We start from the raw sequence: 19,021 nt of genomic DNA, 5'->3' as shown, positions 1-19,021 counted from the left end.
CCCTACCAACATGTAAGTGATTTTACTTGATTCAACCACAAGAGCTTTTATAACTTTCCTCATTGGCAGCATATTTATAACATACACATAACTCTCTACCTTTACTATCTCCACAAATATAATTTTGATATACTTACCTCTTTTAAAACATACTTAGTTTTCTGTATTCTCATATGGTTTAAAAACACCACTGAAGAAACCCAGAGGGCATACACACAAGCAGAGTAGTGTATATGTCCGATTCTTGAATTCTCTTTGAATAAATAACTTATTTATTCACAGAGAATTAAAAAATCAGACATACACATTACTCTGGTTGTGTGTGTACCGTGATGACTTACCTTTACTTTCTTTCTGGCTCCCCTCTTGGACCAGATTCTATGGTAGTGAATCTGCTACTTTATAACACCATTACGAATCATTTTGTAGGTTTCTTTTCAATAAATTCACACTTTTTTATATATTAATATATTATATATTCTATTCATCTGCAATCATTACTCATATTCTTCTTCATTAGAAAAAACTATTTGTTCAAAAGAATATGCAGCGAATCATCAACAACCTAAGCCTACTGTTTTTAAAGAATTAAACATACTGTGACACTTACCTAATATCGTAAGTTATCAATAGATCAAACTTATCCTTGGAAACCATTTTTCTTACATATGAACATATGATGTATGTTTAATTGATCTACGTTGTTCTGGATTATATTGTAAAAACATTTTTTATGCTAACTTTTCTCTAATTCATCATCCTACAGAGTATTTTGCCAGTTTCTTGCTTTATATATTGTACTCTAAAAACACCTTCATTACAATACTCACTCTCCACTTGGGAACCAATACAGGCAGACACCAACATAATAATTCATGTAAGTCTTTATTGAGATAAAGTTTGTTGTTTTAGACACACAACAGTTGTTAGTTATCAAATTAAATAAACTTATGTTTCTTCTTTATTGAAAGGGATCATGATTGTTTTTAAAGTGTATATCAGAATATCCAGATTTGCACTATTTCGTAAGGTAATATCTATAAGTATATGAATGGCAATTGAAATGTAATGATTACTCCACTATATTGTTCAGTACCTGTATTAGCATAATCTGACTATTATATGTTAATCATTTTATGTGTATAATAATTAATTAACAATTTTATTCACAACTAATATTTAAAAAGTGCCGTTTAAAAGCCTTCCTCTTTTTTCTTTAATTGTTCCTTTTGATACCTGTTAAAAAAATATGGAGCTCTTGTTGTTCTAAGAATTTCTACAGTAAAGAAAAAAGTGACAGTCTGACAGTCAGACAGATATATATAAAAGGACCCACAACTTTGGGTCAACAGTGGCATGTAGTGGCTGAGACAGGGAGGCTATGTGGGCTGTCGCATAATTGTTATACAATACCAGGATCCCCAAGCCCCTCTTTAATTTATTATGTATAGGACAGTACGACATATCCAAGGGCAGCCCTAACACGTGCTTCTGCAGATAGGAAAGTGTTCTGATAGGAAGCCTGAGTACCGAACTGCAGCACTAGGTGCGGAGTAGATAGCATGTAGCCAAATGAGGAAAGACTTGCCAAAACCTCATTTGCGAAGTACATAGAACATATAGTCTCTGGACAGAGAGATAGATTGGGAGTACGATTTTGCAAGCTGGATCCTAAAATCCTCCAGAATCTTAACTGGGTTATCAGCACAGGGACTGGTCTTAGTTTTTACCTAGGTGGGGTGATGGTGGGCACAGGGCCACTGCACCAAATCAATGTGGCATAGGTTTAGCTCTGTTCTGAGTTTGGGGACAATAGGTAAATTAGACTGAAAAGGGTTGGAATTAAAGGTTTGAGTAGCCTTGGCCAGATCAGCTTCCAACTTGAAAGATAGAGCCTCACAAAATAGGATGGAGCAAAGCCCTGGTTAAAAGAAGTTTCCTGTAAACAGGCCAGCATTGGTTTTATCATATATGTCATGCTGGTCATATGTCCAGCATTGGTTTTAGGTACCCGAATACATTAAGAGATTAAAGCCCATAGGAAACAGATTGAACGGATGTAGATGTCATGAGGGACCGAAAATAGACCCACCTATACTCACCTGGGAGGCGAAGGAAAAAAAGAGAGAAGCCAAGAGAAGAGTAAAGAGTGCCACAAGGAATGGACAATGAAGTACATAAAGAAAACAAACCACGAGTACTGGGGAACCACACCATGAGAAGAAGGTCCGACAGGATGACAACAACCTGGCAAAAACAAAATGTCCCATCTTTAAGGTGAAAGTATTATCTAAAGTTGAAGAGATCAGGAATCACTGATGAGTGTAGCAGGTCGTGAAAAGACTGCATGGAAGAACCAAAGGACACTGAATAACGTGTCAGGCATATGACAAGTCAGCAGGGGGAATGTGTTCTCAATGCTTGGAGACTATCTGGAATTTCTGCACCTGAAGATGATGTACAAAGAATTGAGAGAGATTACTTGAGGAAGACTGCACAGAACTAGGTGAGGAGGTGGGATCTAGTTCTGACAATAGAAAGCCCAGGTCACGAAAGCATTTTCTGGTAGATGCAGGTGAAGTTGTTAGAAACTCCTTGCCTTAGTGAGAGAGTATTACCTTGAAGAGCAATCCCCATCTATACGTATCTCGTTATTTTGATGTATGCGCAGGAAGGCGCACAGAGCCCTACATTTCAGAATTGTGCTTTGTGCCAGATCAGCAAAAACATGGTAATCATTGCCTTAACATGTGAGATTGAGAAAACAGCACTCACTGTTCAATGTTTGTAATTAAATATAGGACTACTGTCGTTCTGCATTTCAGCCACAAGATGCCGCTGTTTCTTAACACAGCTAAACAGGTTGCCAGTTTTTTTTTATATTGATAGGAAGTGTGGTTGTTCTGAAAAAGAGAGAGGAAGCAGGAAGCAGGAGAGCAGACATCTTGCAAGGACTGTGTGTGAAACAGAATCCGCTCGCATCCAAGTGTCAGCACATCCTAGAGTCTCAGGAGCTGTAGCTGAGTGAGGCTGACCACCGTCCAAGGCAGATCCTGTCCAGAGGAAAGAGGATTGTTTTCCAGAAAGGCTGAAAGGAGCTGAGGAACGGAGCGCTGTCTGTCTTGCAGGACCTCATGTTTGCTGAAGAGACTTGTTGCTGTTGTTCAGTTGAAAGACATTAATGGATCCAGAACAAGACCCGGGTCAGTAAAATCGTGCATGCACCGCATTATAGGATTGGCGCCTGAAATACCAGAGACTGAGATTAGACCTGCAGTAGTTAGTAAGTTAGGGTCTATGTGTGTGGCAGGTTATAAGAACCAATTTTGAAAAAGGGCGCTGTGCTGTCCTCTGGGATGAGTGTATGTAATGTATTTTCTTTGTCTTATTGTTTGGAATTTTGTTTATTGTTATATTACTCAGTAAAGTACGTTCTGTTTTACATAAACTGGTGTCAGTGCTGCCTTTCCTGTTTGTGACTTCGCTGTATCCTAGAAAGCCCCCGGTACACGGCTTACAAACACATTAAGTGGTCCTTGTACAGGGCAATCTTCAGGACATGCTCCCGCGCAGCGAAGTAATGCAATTTTATGATTATGTCCCTATGGGGGGCATTCACATGTTTATGTGTAAGGGCCCTATTGACACTGTCAAGCTCCAGTCAATCCACAGTGAGGTCAGGGGCAAACTCCTTCACCAGTCGTTCCATGACAGGGGGATCTCTGAGTCCATTGTAGATCTACAGGGCACTAATATTCAAGGTACTGTGCAGTGATCTGTTTTCCAAGTCTTCCTGTTTATCACAGAGGGCTTGTATGGATTCTAGATCCTTTTCCTTGTCCATACAGGTTTCCAGGGCATTAGTGCATTGCCCAATATCCCTAATCTCCTTTAAGATATCTGAGGCCAGTTGTTGTGTAGCTTGGGAGATCTCAGAGAGGCTTGCCAGTGTTCTGATTTTCAGCTTGTCCTTGGGTGAAACACTTAAGGGAGAAAGGCTGGCAGTCATTAGAAGAGTCTCCTGTGTATTGGACTGGTGCCACCCTGGGAGGGCTGCGAAGGAAAAGGTTGCAGTCGTTCCATTTTCTAGAACAAAGTTTCTCCAGAGTGCTCATCTCAGGCAGGATCACTGAGGTCTAGGATCTCTCCACAGGATGGGATTACCAATGCAGAAGGTGGATAGGTGGAGCAGTGCTCGAGTCCAGGTCAGAGCGGAGCTAGTCTAAATGTCAGCCATCTTAGCTAGACGCATGCCCCTGCCCCAAATTTTAAATTTCATAGTGCTGCCTGTAATATGTGTATCAAAATATATTTAACATGTTTAAATTAAATATATTATAAAGCATATCTTTCAATGCATTAAAAATATGTAGTGTTAGAGAAAGACAATCATATACCTGAGCAGATGACACTTGCATCTTCATGGTGTCCACAGATATGATGACCCCATCCATTATGGTTACACTGGTAAAGATTCTGCTCATATCCAACACACTGCACATCATCAAGATAAACACTTCTCGTTACTGGGTCCAAAAAAAGCATAATTTATTGCTGCCAGATCCACACCTAAGCTGTTGACACACCACATGAGCAATATTGATGGTCCATAAGTCATTACATACTGTTCCCTATTCAATTCCATTATAAATTTCCACACATCCAGCACATCCGTCCAAGCCACACTCCAGTCGAATCGGGTAGATTTTAGGCAAGACAAATATTTTAGGTTGAAACATTTATAGAAGTGATCATATAGTTTCAGTAAGCACATATTCTGGGCTATTGTATGGTTTTTGCATTTTACTTGCTTACATTTTTTACTATTAAAGTGGCTTGTGGAAAATGTATTGCATTTAAGTTCTTAAATAAAAATTTTCAGCCACATGCATTGCTTTCAGTGAGTCTGTTGATACATTGAGGATGATTTAATGAAAAAGGAGAGAATGTTCACTCAGTAAACTGTCACTATTTCTAGTTAAATACCCAATAATTTATAGAAATTAAAAAAATAAATGAACAACAAACACATGATTGGATGTTTGAAGTAACACACCTGTGCTTGGAAGGACAAAAACAAAATATTTTAAAGCTTAAAGAATAACTGAAGAAAATGCCAAATTTCTGTTATACATTTGTATTGAAGTTGCAGTTTTAAACCTAATTCAACTACAGAGTCACACTGATCATTTTTAAGCATACATGCAAATAAATGATCTAAGTCAAACACCAAAAATGTTTTTGGTGTTCACCCTGCCTACAAATACATTGTTAGTTTTAGGAGTCAGTGAATGGTTTGTTTCTGTGCTCCCCCTTTCCCTCACCCTATTTGGCTTGACAAAAAAAAAGTATTATAGATCCCCTATACAGTCATGCATGTTATAAATGGAATGTACAGCCCACAGAACTGTGTCCCGTTTGAATATAGAAAAAAATATAAACTTATATAAATATAAAAAAACTTGTGTTTATAAAGTGACTGTGTATAAATTTTTTTTTTTACAATTTTATATTACATTGAGTGTTCATCAGATTTTAGCTTATTAGCATCACAATGTTTTCCAGACAAATTATTGACTTTTTTTAACAGGCACACATTGTATCTTTTTTCATACAATGCCTACAGTTATATGTAATATTGCTGAATATTACATAGGGAGCATTTTCCATTTTTGATTATTTATTAAACACATGAATTAATGCACAGTGTACTGTGAGCATGAATAAATAACAACCTTATCCTTAAAGCTTATACAAGAAACTACATTGCATAAATTTGCAAAACTTCCCACTAGCCTCTGAATACATTGACCACTTTCCCATCCAAAAACTGCTCTTTCAAATCCCATAAAAACGTTTAATGGGTTTCAAATCAGAGTTTTGAAAAGACCAACCCTTTGACATTAAATGTGGCAAGAATTACCTTCAGGTCCCTGCAAGTTCTTGGAGACTTGTTTTTGCATTAAAAGCCAGGTGTTGGTTAGAATTTCCTGATGCAATCAGTCATGGGCAAATTAGCAGTTATTGGAACTGTACATGACTTGCAAATAATTTGAAATAGAGTGAACTGACTGAGTTGAAGTAACTTGGTAATCTTTTTGAATCCCTTACTAGATTCCTAGGCATCTTCTTTCTTTTTTCTGAGAATTAGTGAGTCCTTTTGATCTTGTCATGATTATCAATAAAAATGGTATCTAAGGTTTTAATAAGACAGGTTTCTCCAGCATGCTCCCTAATGAGACACCAAATCTGTAACACCTAACTGTAATTTCAAGGATTCGGAGTAGTGGTAAATGTAAGAGATTACCATTTCTAGAATCTGCATTTCCCCTAATTTAGATTTTGAAATTATGAATTTTTCCACATAAGTTTTATCTGTCATTTGTTCAAGGGTATATACATACATATATATACAATATATTTACCTGGAGTGTGCTTTGTTTAACCTGCATATAGTAAAAAAGCTATTACATTAAAAAGCACTGAAGAAATTTTGCATATGAAGGTGCATAAGTTTAGTAATTTATCATCTAATAATGGTGACTGCTTTTACTTCTTTTCATGTTTTATTGATTTTGAACACCAAACATTTGAGGTTTTTGCTCAACAGAAATATACTTTTAACTTCCCTAATTGTGAGCAAAAATGTGTCTACTAAATGCATCAACTTAATGAGGTGTATACTTGTTCAGTCAAGTATTTTGTGTTTTACTTTGCAATTAGCTTAAGTCCATTATCAAAGATCCATTCTCACTTTGACATGAAACAGTGTATTAGCTAACTATTTCACAATTTGTTAGTGTTTATTTAGCTTTCTGTTGCTCAAAATGTGGGTAATATTTAGTTAGTTACCTGGCACAACAGATGAAAAGGTAGCACTAAATCCAGATCCTTGAACATAATCATTACTTTTGAATTCAATTCTGATGATATTAGACGATGAGGTGTAAGTAGTGTAGTATAAAGGATAACAAAGTGTTTCCAGAAGTGTATCATTTTGGGAAGGTCCATCAAATAGTTTTACCCAATCCTGGGCACAGTTATATGATGTTTCTAATCTAAGAACAAAACATAAAACAGAAGTATAGGCTGACACAAATAAAGAGCCTAGGACAGGGCCTAGGACAGGGTAATAATACCTTTATATAGAGCTGATATATATATATATATATATATATATATATATATATATATATATATTATAACCAGTTAAAATCAGGTCAAACTTGATACTTTAACTTCACATGATGTATCAGTTTCAGTCAGATCCACATTGGAAATTAATCCAGATAAATCTGAAGTATTTGGTCCAGATATTAAAACCACTTGCCTAATATTATATAGGCCCACCTTGTGTCATCAACAGTTCAGAGCTATCGAGGCATAGGACCTTTGAAAACGTTAGCAGATCTTTATAGTTAAGTCATTGACCCTGATTTATGTAATTGAAAAGAAAACATGACTCATTGGTCCAGGCTATGAAAGTAACGTGCACATTAGGTATTATCCACTATATACCAGAAATACCCCATAATATCCTGTATTTTGACTCTCTCTTTTACTCTCTCTTTTGACTCTTCTCTTTTACAATTCAGCTTCACAACATGGTAGACTTACAAATCTTGATAAATTAGATTAAAGCAATTAGCAATCAGGGAAATTAGCTGAAATGTTGCAAAATAATTCTGTCTTTTCTTCTTGGATAGATTGAGGGGATGGCTTAGTCCTCTGTGAGGTTAGATTTTACAGCCTTCCCTTTACTTCTTGTTCTAAAGGTGAAACAGGAAAAAGGAAATCTCAAAGTGAGGGAAATTTCCATCCTAGTCAGCTCACAGTCAGTGACTTACCAAAAATTCCAAACAACCATACTTTCAGAAACTGCATGCTTTTTTGTCATATTCAGGGGCTTTGCAATCAACTTGTAAAGTCAGCAAGGTATATACGCCTTTCTTTTTTTTTTTTTTTTTATAAAAAATGAACTGTCTACATTGTACACAATATAAAATGCTTATAAAATAGTTTTTTAATTATGTGCCTGGTTGTCAAGCACATACCTTCAATGATATCTTAGTCACTGATCTGAAGTATGTATGCAGATTAGGCATTTTGATTTCAATCTCATAATCTGTATGCTTGTTCTGGAGCAGTAACTCCACAACTACTGAAGCAAGAGACAGCAAGAAAACCACAATTTTCATAAAGAGGTTAAAAATATTCTATGGACTTACTGAAAATTTGTAAAAGTCAACTCCACACGATACCCTCTTGATGTCTCAATTTCCCATACGCAAAAACTATTAGGTGAATAATTGTTAGGGAAAGTTGGGCTAGTTATGACCCCAGAAACAAAATTAATATAAAAAAGCAAATATTAGTACATGTTAGTACATTAGTACAGTGTTGTCCAGTCTGGAAGTGTTGGAGTTACTGTAAATAAAATATATATACATATATGAATATGCATTTTATGGTTAGAACAGACAGAAGCAGGACACAGATTTTTTTGTTGGATATCCTGAAGTAGGTATTCACATAAATGTAGTAATTTATTACCACTTTTCAAAAGTGTAAAAAAAAGTGGCATCAACGTGTTTTCAATCCTATTTTGTGTTTTATAGCTGGTATGAAGATGTAATTGTGGACAAGAAGCTGTAGACACAATTTATTGTGTGACGATTCTCAACTCTTTTAGTTTCAGTATGTTGTTATAGTATATGTAACGTAATAAGGTTTATTTACTAAAAGGATAGGCTCTTTAGTTAGCGCAATGGGCCTAATTTATTAAAGCTCTCCTCGGCTGGAGAAGATACACTTTCATCAGTGAACCAGGGTGATCCAGAAAACCTGGAATAGATCTGGTCCAGGATTGAAAGCATTTGCTAACAAATAGCAAATGACTTCCAACCTCCTGGATGGTAACCCCGAGTGTGACTCGGGGTAGAAAAAAGATGCTACTAGAGGTAACCCCTCACACTCAGGGTAGGTAAACCTATGGAAACAATAGCAAATGCAGTGCTTACCTGATCCGCTGGCATCCCTCATCGTCCTTCGAGTCTTCTTCATTCCTCCGGCAGCTTCCTCTGCACTGGATGAGTCACTGGGGAGTTCCCGGTGATGTCGTTGCGTGCTGACGTTCCGTTCAGGGCGGGTCGGGAAATTCAAATTAATTTGTATTGCATTTAATACCAAATAATTGTAATAAATGCTATACAGTGGATTTACATGTGTAAAACTAGTACATTGTCTTTCATGAACATCTATTATACAGTAAAATATAATAGTATGAGTATATTCATTATTTATTTTAAAAAAAAAATTAAAAAATTTATTTAATTTTTTTAAATTTTTTTAATTTATTATTTTGACATGATTTTGTGTTTTAAACTTTATTATACTCATACTATTATATTATATAGTAAAATAAATTTTCATGAAAAACTATGTACCGCATTTAGACATAAAAAAACCAGACAGAAATGAACTGCCCAGGAGGTTAAGATATCCATTCCAGGTTTGCTGGATCACCCAGGTTCACTGATGAAAGTGTATACTCTCCAGCCTTGGAGAGCTTTAATAAATCATGCCCAAATAATTAGTTCCTTCGAAGTAATATTCAGGTGAACTTAAAAAATTCACTTTGTAAACAATACCTAGTCACAAACAAGTTGTACAGTCATATTCTTTTGCAAATGAAAGAATCAGTTTGCTGAATTATTAGCCTGTATTTTTGTAAGTTTGCTGTATACACTTTTATTTTAAAGTGTAAACAGTGTGTTTTTCATGTCGACACTTCACCTGTATGGACACTTCAAAATGTATGGAAAAATACTTTCCCTTGCATAGAAGCCATCCTAAAAAAGTGACTCTGGCACTATACAAAAATAACTGAACAAAGGCAAAGCTGTAAATAAAGACAGTAAAAACACTATTGCCTTGATTTATTCAACCACCCCAAGGCTGGGGAACATACACTTTCATCAGTGAACCTAAATGATTAAGCAAACCTGAAATGGATCTGGTCCAGTATTAAAAAGATTTGCTAACAAATAGCAAATAACTTTTAAGAAATCCATTCCAGGTTTGCTGGATCACCCAGGTTCATTGATAAAAAAGTATCTTCTCTAGCCGTGAGGGGCCTTAATAAATTAGGCCCCATATTTCTAGCTGCCCACATGAAAACCCCTGATCAAAAAATCTGTGGAAGACATATATGGGATTGGTGATCTCCCTTAGCTCTGAATGGCCTCTCTTGCTAATCTTCTCTCATTAAGGGATACAATAAGAATATAGAGAGATCTATTTAAAAGAGCATTAAAAAGAACCAGTTAGACCCACTGGAAACCTAAAAGTGTCAGTATCCCTGTGGATTTCAGCAGAAGACTTTTTGGGAGCCTATAAATAGACTTTTCTCCACAATGCTGTACAAATTGGAGGCATTGCAAGCATCATCCACACAGGAACTGCTGTAGCAGCTTCTGCAACACAGAGACCTAACTGTCAGGATGAGGACCAGAGCATATCGGAGTGATTATTTTTGTTAAGGACATACAGTGGATTTAAAAAGTGAACATGTACCTGTTTATATGCCAGGTTTGTGTCATGTAAAAAAAAATGACACCTTAATAATTTCAAAATTTTTTCCACCTTTACTGTGACCCTATAACCTGTACAATTCAATTGAAAAACAAACAATTCTGGTAGGGGAAAAAATGAAAAATAAAAAACATACAATAAGCTGGTTGCATAGGTGTGCATACCCTTAAAGAGGAACTAAACTGAAAAGTGCCACGTCGTTTCGGCATCTGTCCCGAAACCGGTGTTCAGGGCGCTGCCATCTTCGGCACTTCTTCCGGGTTCTTCATCTTACGTCAGCCGACCCAGGCGCGAAATCGGGTGACGTACCATGGGAAAAAAAATGTTCTCTTTGCACTGAAAAGCTCTTCGGGCATGCGCAGACGAAGCACCTAAGAGCCTCCTGGGATGCGTGACGTAGGTATCCCGGGTGGCTTTGCGCTCCCATTCCTTGAAAATTAGGGGGAGGTGCTGCACCTTTTTTTTTTTTTAAAGGGTATTGCATTTAAAAAAAAAAAAAAACAAACAACAGAATTTTAACCTTAGATAAAAGGGTTGCGTACACTTTAACTAATAGCTTGTTGAAGCACTGTTGAATAAATTAAAGCATTCATTCTTCCTAGATACACACCCTATATCAATTAAAAAGACTGATTAACTCCAATTAAAGTTCAGCTGCCATAGTCTGATTTTCCAGATATATACTTAGTTGCCTGCTACAGCAAAAGCCACATTTCACAGAGAGCTTACAAAGCTTTAAAGATATATCATTGTTAAAAGGTATCAGTCAGGAGAAGGGTACAAAAAAATATCAACAGCATTGGATATACCATGAATATGGTCATCAAAAAGTAGAGAACATCTGGGACAACTAACCTAGAAAAGACAGGACGAAGACTGGTCAGGGAGGCTGCTAAGAGACCTACAGAAACACTGAAGGAGCTGCAGGAATGTATGGCAAGTACTGGTTGTATACTGCTTGTGATAACAATCTCCAGATTTCTCCATATGTCTAGACCATGGGATAGAGTTGGAAGTAAAAAAAACAAAAAACAAAAAAAAAACATTTTCATTTTTTTGGCCACAATTCTAAAAGATTGGTTGCTTTTCTTGAGCTGGAACTAAGACTTAAGTCAAGGTGGATGGAAATATGAACAGTTCCTAATACCAGCCACGTTCAGCCCAAAACATTCAGGTGTCTGCTTGATAGCTGAAGATGAATTTTACCTTTCAACATTACAATGACCCCAAGCATTCATCCAAATCAACAAAAGACTGGCTTCATCCAAAGAAAATTAAAGTTTTGGAATGGCCCAGATTTAATGTCTCCCAGGGATGTATTGAAAGTAATGAAAGCAACCTTTCTAGTATCAATGATAATGGTTGCTACTCCAAAAATGACACAATTAGTTACAAAATGATGAAAGGAAAACTTGGGTGTTATGGCAAAATACAACTGTATTAGCATGCATTTCAAAAAGGCACTATGGGCAGAAGTGCAATTCAATATTCAATGCGCATGTGTGGCTGACACGTTTGCCGGCACATGCACACTAAACCAAGCTAAGAGCGGAAGCACATCAAGACTAAGGGCAGAAACGCCCTATTTTCCTAATCAGCATGCATCTAGCATGCCAACTCGCTTTTATTAGTTGGGTAATGTACACCATGCAGCCCCCTGCTGCTGCTATGTGAGAACTGCTAACACTGCAGACTTGCATAGATGCTTTATACTATTTATTGGTAAGTAATTTCCTCACCTAATCCACTGGACTTCTGGACCTTTTATTCTTTCTAATACTTTCCTTAGAATAACAAACCTGCAACCATATTAGTACCTCGTTCTATGTATTATCAAAGCATAATTACTACTTATTCGCCCAATTTATGCATGGCATTTTCCATGCTCACACTTAACCAGGTAATTTGTCACTATCCTAAGCATTATAATCATATTATCTACTCATTTTATCTCATTACCATTAACCACCTGGCCGTTACACTGATGTCTAGATTTCTGTACCAAAAGCGGTACACTGTTTTTCATGCAATTTGTTTTTTAAATTGTAGACCTGTAAGTTACAGAAATATGTCTGAACAAGGGTCTAGTAGATATAATGAATATAAAAAAGTTTGAAACACACAATCATGTAAAAAAAAAAATGTACTTTTAATAAAATTAAATAAAAAACACAAAAATCAGCTTAACCTCCTAGCGTTCTAATTCTGTCAGTTTTTTGATGCAAAAAGTGATCCTATTTTTTTTGCATAGAAATTTTTGTTTATATTGTGGGCTTGTAATTCTTAGGATTAACTCCCGGGTATGATAATTATATTTATTTATTATATACAAGTCCCCTTTATTATTCAAGACAGGTCCTCTTTAATATTGACGTGAAAGGTCCTCTTTTTTATTCATTCAACAGGTTCCCCGTAAAATTGATGTGACAGGTGCTCTTTAATATTCATGTGACAGGTGCTCTTTATTATTGATGTGACAGGTCCTCTTTATTATTGATGTGACAGGTCCTCTTTATTATGCATGTGACAGGTCCTCTTTAATGTTGATGTGACAGGTGCTCTTTAATACTGATGTGACAGGTCCTCTTTATTATTCTTGTGACAGGTGCTCTTTATTTTCATGCGACAGGTGCTCTTTAATATTGATGTGACAGGTGCTCTTTAATATTGATGTGACAGGTCCTCTTTATTATTCATGTGACAGGTGCTCTCTAATATTCATGTGACAGGTCCTCTTTAATATTGATTTCACAGGTGCTCTTTAATATTGATCGGACAGGTGCTCTTTAATATTGATCGGACAGGTGCTCTTTAATATTCATGTGACAGATGCTCTTTAATATTCATGTGACAGGTGCTCTTTAATATTCATGTGATAGGTGCTCTTTAATATTCATGTGACAGGTGCTCTTTAATATTCATGTGATAGGTGCTCTTTAATATTCATGTGACAGGTGCTCTTAAATTTTCATGTGATAGGTGCTCTTTAATTTTCATGTGACAGGTGCTCTTAATTATTCATGTGACAGGTGCTCTTTAATATTGATTTCACGGGTGCTCTTTAATGTTGATGTGACAGGTGCTCTTTAATATTCATGTGACAGGTGCTCTTTAATATTGATGTGACTGGTCCTCTTTAATATTGATTGGACAGGTGCTCTTTAATATTCACGTGACAGGTGCTCTTTAATAATCATGTGACAGGTGCTTTTTAATATTCATGTGACAGGTGCTCTTTATTATTCATGTGACAGGTGCTTTTTAATATTGTTGTGACAGTCCCTCTTTAATATTGATGTGACAGGTCCTCTTTATTATGCATGTGACAGGTCCTCTTTAATGTTGATGTGACAGGTGCTCTTTAATATTGATGTGACAGGTCCTCTTTAATATTCTTGTGACAGGTGCTCTTTAATATTCATGCGACAGGTGCTCTTTAATATTGATGTGACAGGTCCTCTTTAATCCTGATGTGACAGGTGCTCTTTAATATTGATGTGACCGGTCCTCTTTATTATTCATGTGACAGGTGCTCTTTAATATTCATGGGACAGGTCCTCTTTAATATTGATTTCACAGGTGCTGTTTAATATTGATGTGACAGGTGCTCTTTAATATTGATGTGACAGGTCCTCTTTATTATTCATGTGACAGGTGCTCTTTAATATTCATGTGACAGGTCCTTTTTCATATTGATTTCACAGGTGCTCTTTAATATTGATGTGACAGGTGCTCTTTAATATTGATCGGACCGGTTCTCTTTAATATTCATGTGAGAGATGCTCTTTAATATTCGTGTGACAGGTGCTCTTTAATATTCATGTGATAGGTGCTCTTTAATATTCATGTGACAGGTGCTCTTTAATAATCATGTGATAGGTGCTCTTTACTTTTCATGTGACAGGTGCTCTTAATTATTCATGTGACAGGTGCTCTTTAATAATCATGTGACAGGTGCTCTTTAATATTCATGTGACAGGTGCTCTTTATTATTCATGTGACAGGTACTCTTTATTATTCATGTGACAGGTGCTCTTTAATATTCATTTGACAGGTGCTCTTTAATATTGTTGTGACAGGTGCTGTTTAATAGTCATGTAACAGGTGCTCTTTGTTATTCATGTAATAGGTCCTCTTTAATATTCATGTGACAGGTGCTCTTTTATGTTGATGTGACAGGTCCTCTTTAATATTCATGTGACAGGTCGTCTTTAATATTCATGTGACAGGTGCTCTTTAATATTCATGTGACAGGTGCTCTTTAATATTCATGTGACAGGTGCTCTTTAATGTTGATGTGACAGGTCCTTTTTATTATTCATGTGACAGGTCGTCTTTAATATTGATGTGACAGGTACTCTTTTATATTGATGTGACAGGTGCTTTTTAATATTCATGTGCCAGGTGCTCTTTAATATTCATGTGACAGGTGCCCTTTAATATTCATGTGACAGGTGCTCTTTATTATTCATGTGATAGGTGCTCTTTAATATTGTTGTGACGGGCCCTCTTTAATATTCATGTGACAGGTGCTCTTTAATATACATGTGACAGGTACTCTTTATTATTCATGTGACAGGTACTCTTTATTATTCATGTGACAGGTGCTCTTTAATAATTTGACAGGTGCTCTTTAATATTGTTGTGACAGGTGCTCTTTAATATTCATGTGACAGGTGCTCTTTAATGTTGATGTGACAGGTCCTCTTTACTATTGATATGACAGGTCCTTTTTATTATTGATGTGACAGGTGCTCTTTTATATTGATGCGACAGGTGCTCTTTAATATTCATGTGCCAGGTGCTCTTTAATATTCATGTGACAGGTGCTCTTTAATATTGATGTGACAGGTGGTCTTTAATATTGATGTGACAGGTGCTCTTTTATATTGATGTGACAGGTGCTCTTTATTAGTGTATATAAATGTGTATATATATTGTCCTCTCCCCAACCAATCACAGAGCAGTAGAGGTGATGAATGGAGATACCTTTCCCCATTGAACCTCTATTGCCCTGGTATCACCTAAGGTTACAGCTAATTGAAGGCACGTGCTTCCAATTAGCTGTAACCCCAAAGTTCCCATGGTCCGGGGATCCCAAAATGACATTATGATTCATAATGTCATTGTGGGATAACCTGTAAAAAAAAAAAAAAAAAAAAACACACACTAGTTAAATTCATTTAAGATTATTTTAAATTTTTTTAAAAAATTTTTTTTCACAAATTTTTGCAGTCGAATCGCATGTTTTTTGGGTCAGGTCTATCCGAATTCAAACAGCCATATTCGGGTCGAATATAAGGACAACCCAAATTCGAACACCAACACTAGTGTGTACACTTTTTATATCCACTGTACCTTGCTCACTCAATAAAACCAGTCAATTAAAAAAAAACATTACTGAATTTTCTATGCTGCTTACGTGACACCATGAATTTTAGAAGTAAAAGTTCTGTCTTGTCATAGTTTGCTCCGCTTCAGCAACATTAAGGCTTTGGCTGATATTTCTATTTCCTATGCAAGGCCGGCAATATAAAATTACCGACACATAAACATAATAAAAACTGTGTTTTGTTGTATGACTGTCATTAGACAGTTAGGGTGGGCTTCTTATACAAATAAGAGAAAGCTCTTGGTGAGCTATGTTTGCAAAGTATGGTTATACCTATATATTATACTTTGTATCTTTTTCTAATTTAGTTCTGCTGGCAGGATTATAAATAGAAAAGATACAGACAGGCAGCAAGCAAGTGATCCCATGCAGCTCCTGGGATTTTTAAAATACTAGTTGCCTGGCTTCCTTCAAGGGATGCGGTTTAGCAAATTAAGTTTTATGAACATTTTATATTGTGTAGAGTGTGGACAGTTCATTTTTTTGGAAAAAAGAAGGGCACCTAACAAAGCCGGCAGTGTCCTGGACAGGTTTGGAGAAACAAAGTTACAGAATAAAATCTGTCTATTGGAACAAGTGGTGCTGTCAGTAGTACCACTCACCCCCCATTAATTCTGCATTGGGCTGCCCTGGATGGACACCACATGCAATGTCCTCCCAGATGCAGTGGTTTGCTGCTGTGAGAAAGCATTCAGAAGATAACCTGGAACTTACTTTACAATTTCCTATGAGCTTGGCACATCATGCTGGGAGGAGTGACAGAACTGCAGCCCTAAGGATCAGCCCTAAAGCTAAGCAGCAAAGGAAGACATTGGCCCTGATTCAATGCGGGTACGCTTGACGCGCGTATTTACACGCCGGACGGCGAAGTCTATTACCGCGAGTCGAGCCCGAGTTCTAGTGAACTCGCCTGCTGGTTTCCCCGCAAAGATTGCGAATACGCCAATTAAGGCTGTTAATTTTCAGCTGAGGTGATAGCAATTGATTAGCGCACACCTGCACGCTGTTCTGTGTTCTCCAGTCCATTTTACAGGTTAGTTTGAATCTTTAATGCTTGATTTTTTTTTGTAAGTGTTACTTTTATATGTTACATTCTACTCCATCACAAACTTGCTTCATTTATAGTTACATTTGTTGCACTTCTCACTTTTTCTTTTGGTTGCAACACTGCAGACTCATTTCTATTAAGCTGGATATATAATTGCACTTTTAAATATGTCATCACACAATAGTATGTGTAAAAAAAATATGTGAACAAACATTTGTGACCTCATAAAAGTTTAGTTCCAGTATGACTTTAGAAAAATCAAATATTTTAGTAAAGGATTACAGGAAAACATGTTATAATACATGTATTAAGGAACATTTAGTGATTTCACTTGTGCATACACTTATGCAATACATATGCATTTTAATTAGTACTATTTTAACTGGACTGGTTTGTGTGTGTGTGTGGGGGGGGGGGGGAGAAAGTTTGCTTGGATGGTATGCATTGATGTGATTTTTTGTAATGCTCATGACTGTTAGCTTTATCTGTTGCTGTAATGTTTTGGTGCCTGGTTTGTAATGCCAGTTTCTGTAGTTTAGCTATTCTTCAGCAATGTGTTGTCATTTTTTCCACAAGTTTTGAGTACAAATGTCTGCATGGTTTCCACACCAAACTCCTACTTAACCCCCTCATTGCCTTTGTCACATATTGGTATTTTATTTCTTTTTTTGTCTGTTTTTTTTTTTTTATAGCCTGACATTTGCACTCATGTTGATTTGTCCCCACACAACTCCTGTGTTCATTTGTAGTTGTGTTATAGGTTTGTTGTCATTGTGCTGTGCTGCCTGATCTTAGACCTATTGTATACAAACACACTTCCATTTGCTGTCCAAACTGGTTGTCAATTAGTTGTCCAGCTGAGTTGCATACTCATTCTAACGCACCTGATGGTGATGGAAGGAGGTCCAGCTTGCCAAGCACAACATCAAAGCACATTGATTGCCAAGCTCACAAGCAGGGTCAGGCACTCTTAGAAATGAACAGATGTGTTGTTGCTTAACTTAATGCTCATAAATACTGGAGTGTATGCATTATTTAGGTGTTTACACAAAATAAATAGTACTAGTATATCAAAGTTCCAAGGCCAAATCCACTTTGTGCCAAACATTGTCTTGCTTTTCCATCCCTTCAGGGGGTTTTTGCAGATTTGAATGGCATTTTAGATGTTGGCCCACTATATATAAAATTGACTTACTCCCCTCAGCTTGGTGGTGGAAGCACATAAAGGTGGATTCCTTCTTTTACCCGGAAGCAATATCCTCCATGAATGTTGCTTGTAGCCAAGCCCATGATATCTGAAATCATAGGAAGAAATAGGCAATCTTTTCAATGTGAAGCAATAGGGTCCAAAAAGTCCTCTTCTAATTTCTCCTTTCTATGTATATGTACACACATCTAAATGCATACATACAGGTTTGGCTTTATGTGCACTCATGTCCATACATACATGAGTGCATAGGAAGCAAAACATGCAAAATACACACAAAAAAAAACAAACTTACCTTAATGAGGACTTTGCAAAAGTGCGGTGCATTTTTCAACTGATAAAACAGTTCAAGCACACGTAGCGGGTCCGCCGTGGCGCACAACTATGAGCTACACGCTCCTGAAGTTTGGCGCACAACTATGCACATCAAACAAATAAAACAATTGTGCTGTTTTAGGCTTTACAAATAATTCAGAGGAAGGAACAGCTTAAAAACAATCACTGTTTGTCCTGGGAGATTGGAAAGGAGATCACATAACAAACCCCCACAAAACAAACGACAACATTTTACAACATTTTAAAAAGACAAAAGGAGAAAGCAAGGTTACCCACACCCTTATATATGCTCAAATAGTTATGCGCACAGATGATAGCAATTCACTTGCAATTAGCACTTGGGCAGTCTGTCAAAATTGGCTGTTTGTTTCTTTTTGCGATTGGGCATTTCATTATCATTGATTGATAGGATCCTTTAGATTTGTACACCAGTAAACAGATATTC

General features: G+C 36.6%; 1 pseudogene; it reads right to left on the bottom strand.

Annotated features, from left to right (window-relative positions):
- Positions 1 to 19,021, bottom strand: part of LOC140329841 (scavenger receptor cysteine-rich domain-containing protein DMBT1-like) — a 79,007-nt pseudogene that overhangs the window by 32,406 nt on the left and 27,580 nt on the right.

The sequence above is a fragment of the Pyxicephalus adspersus genome, chromosome 4 (genome assembly GCF_032062135.1).
Source record: "Pyxicephalus adspersus chromosome 4, UCB_Pads_2.0, whole genome shotgun sequence".
NCBI classification, from domain to species: domain Eukaryota; kingdom Metazoa; phylum Chordata; class Amphibia; order Anura; family Pyxicephalidae; genus Pyxicephalus; species Pyxicephalus adspersus.
This window is presented reverse-complemented; position numbering and strand designations above follow the sequence as displayed.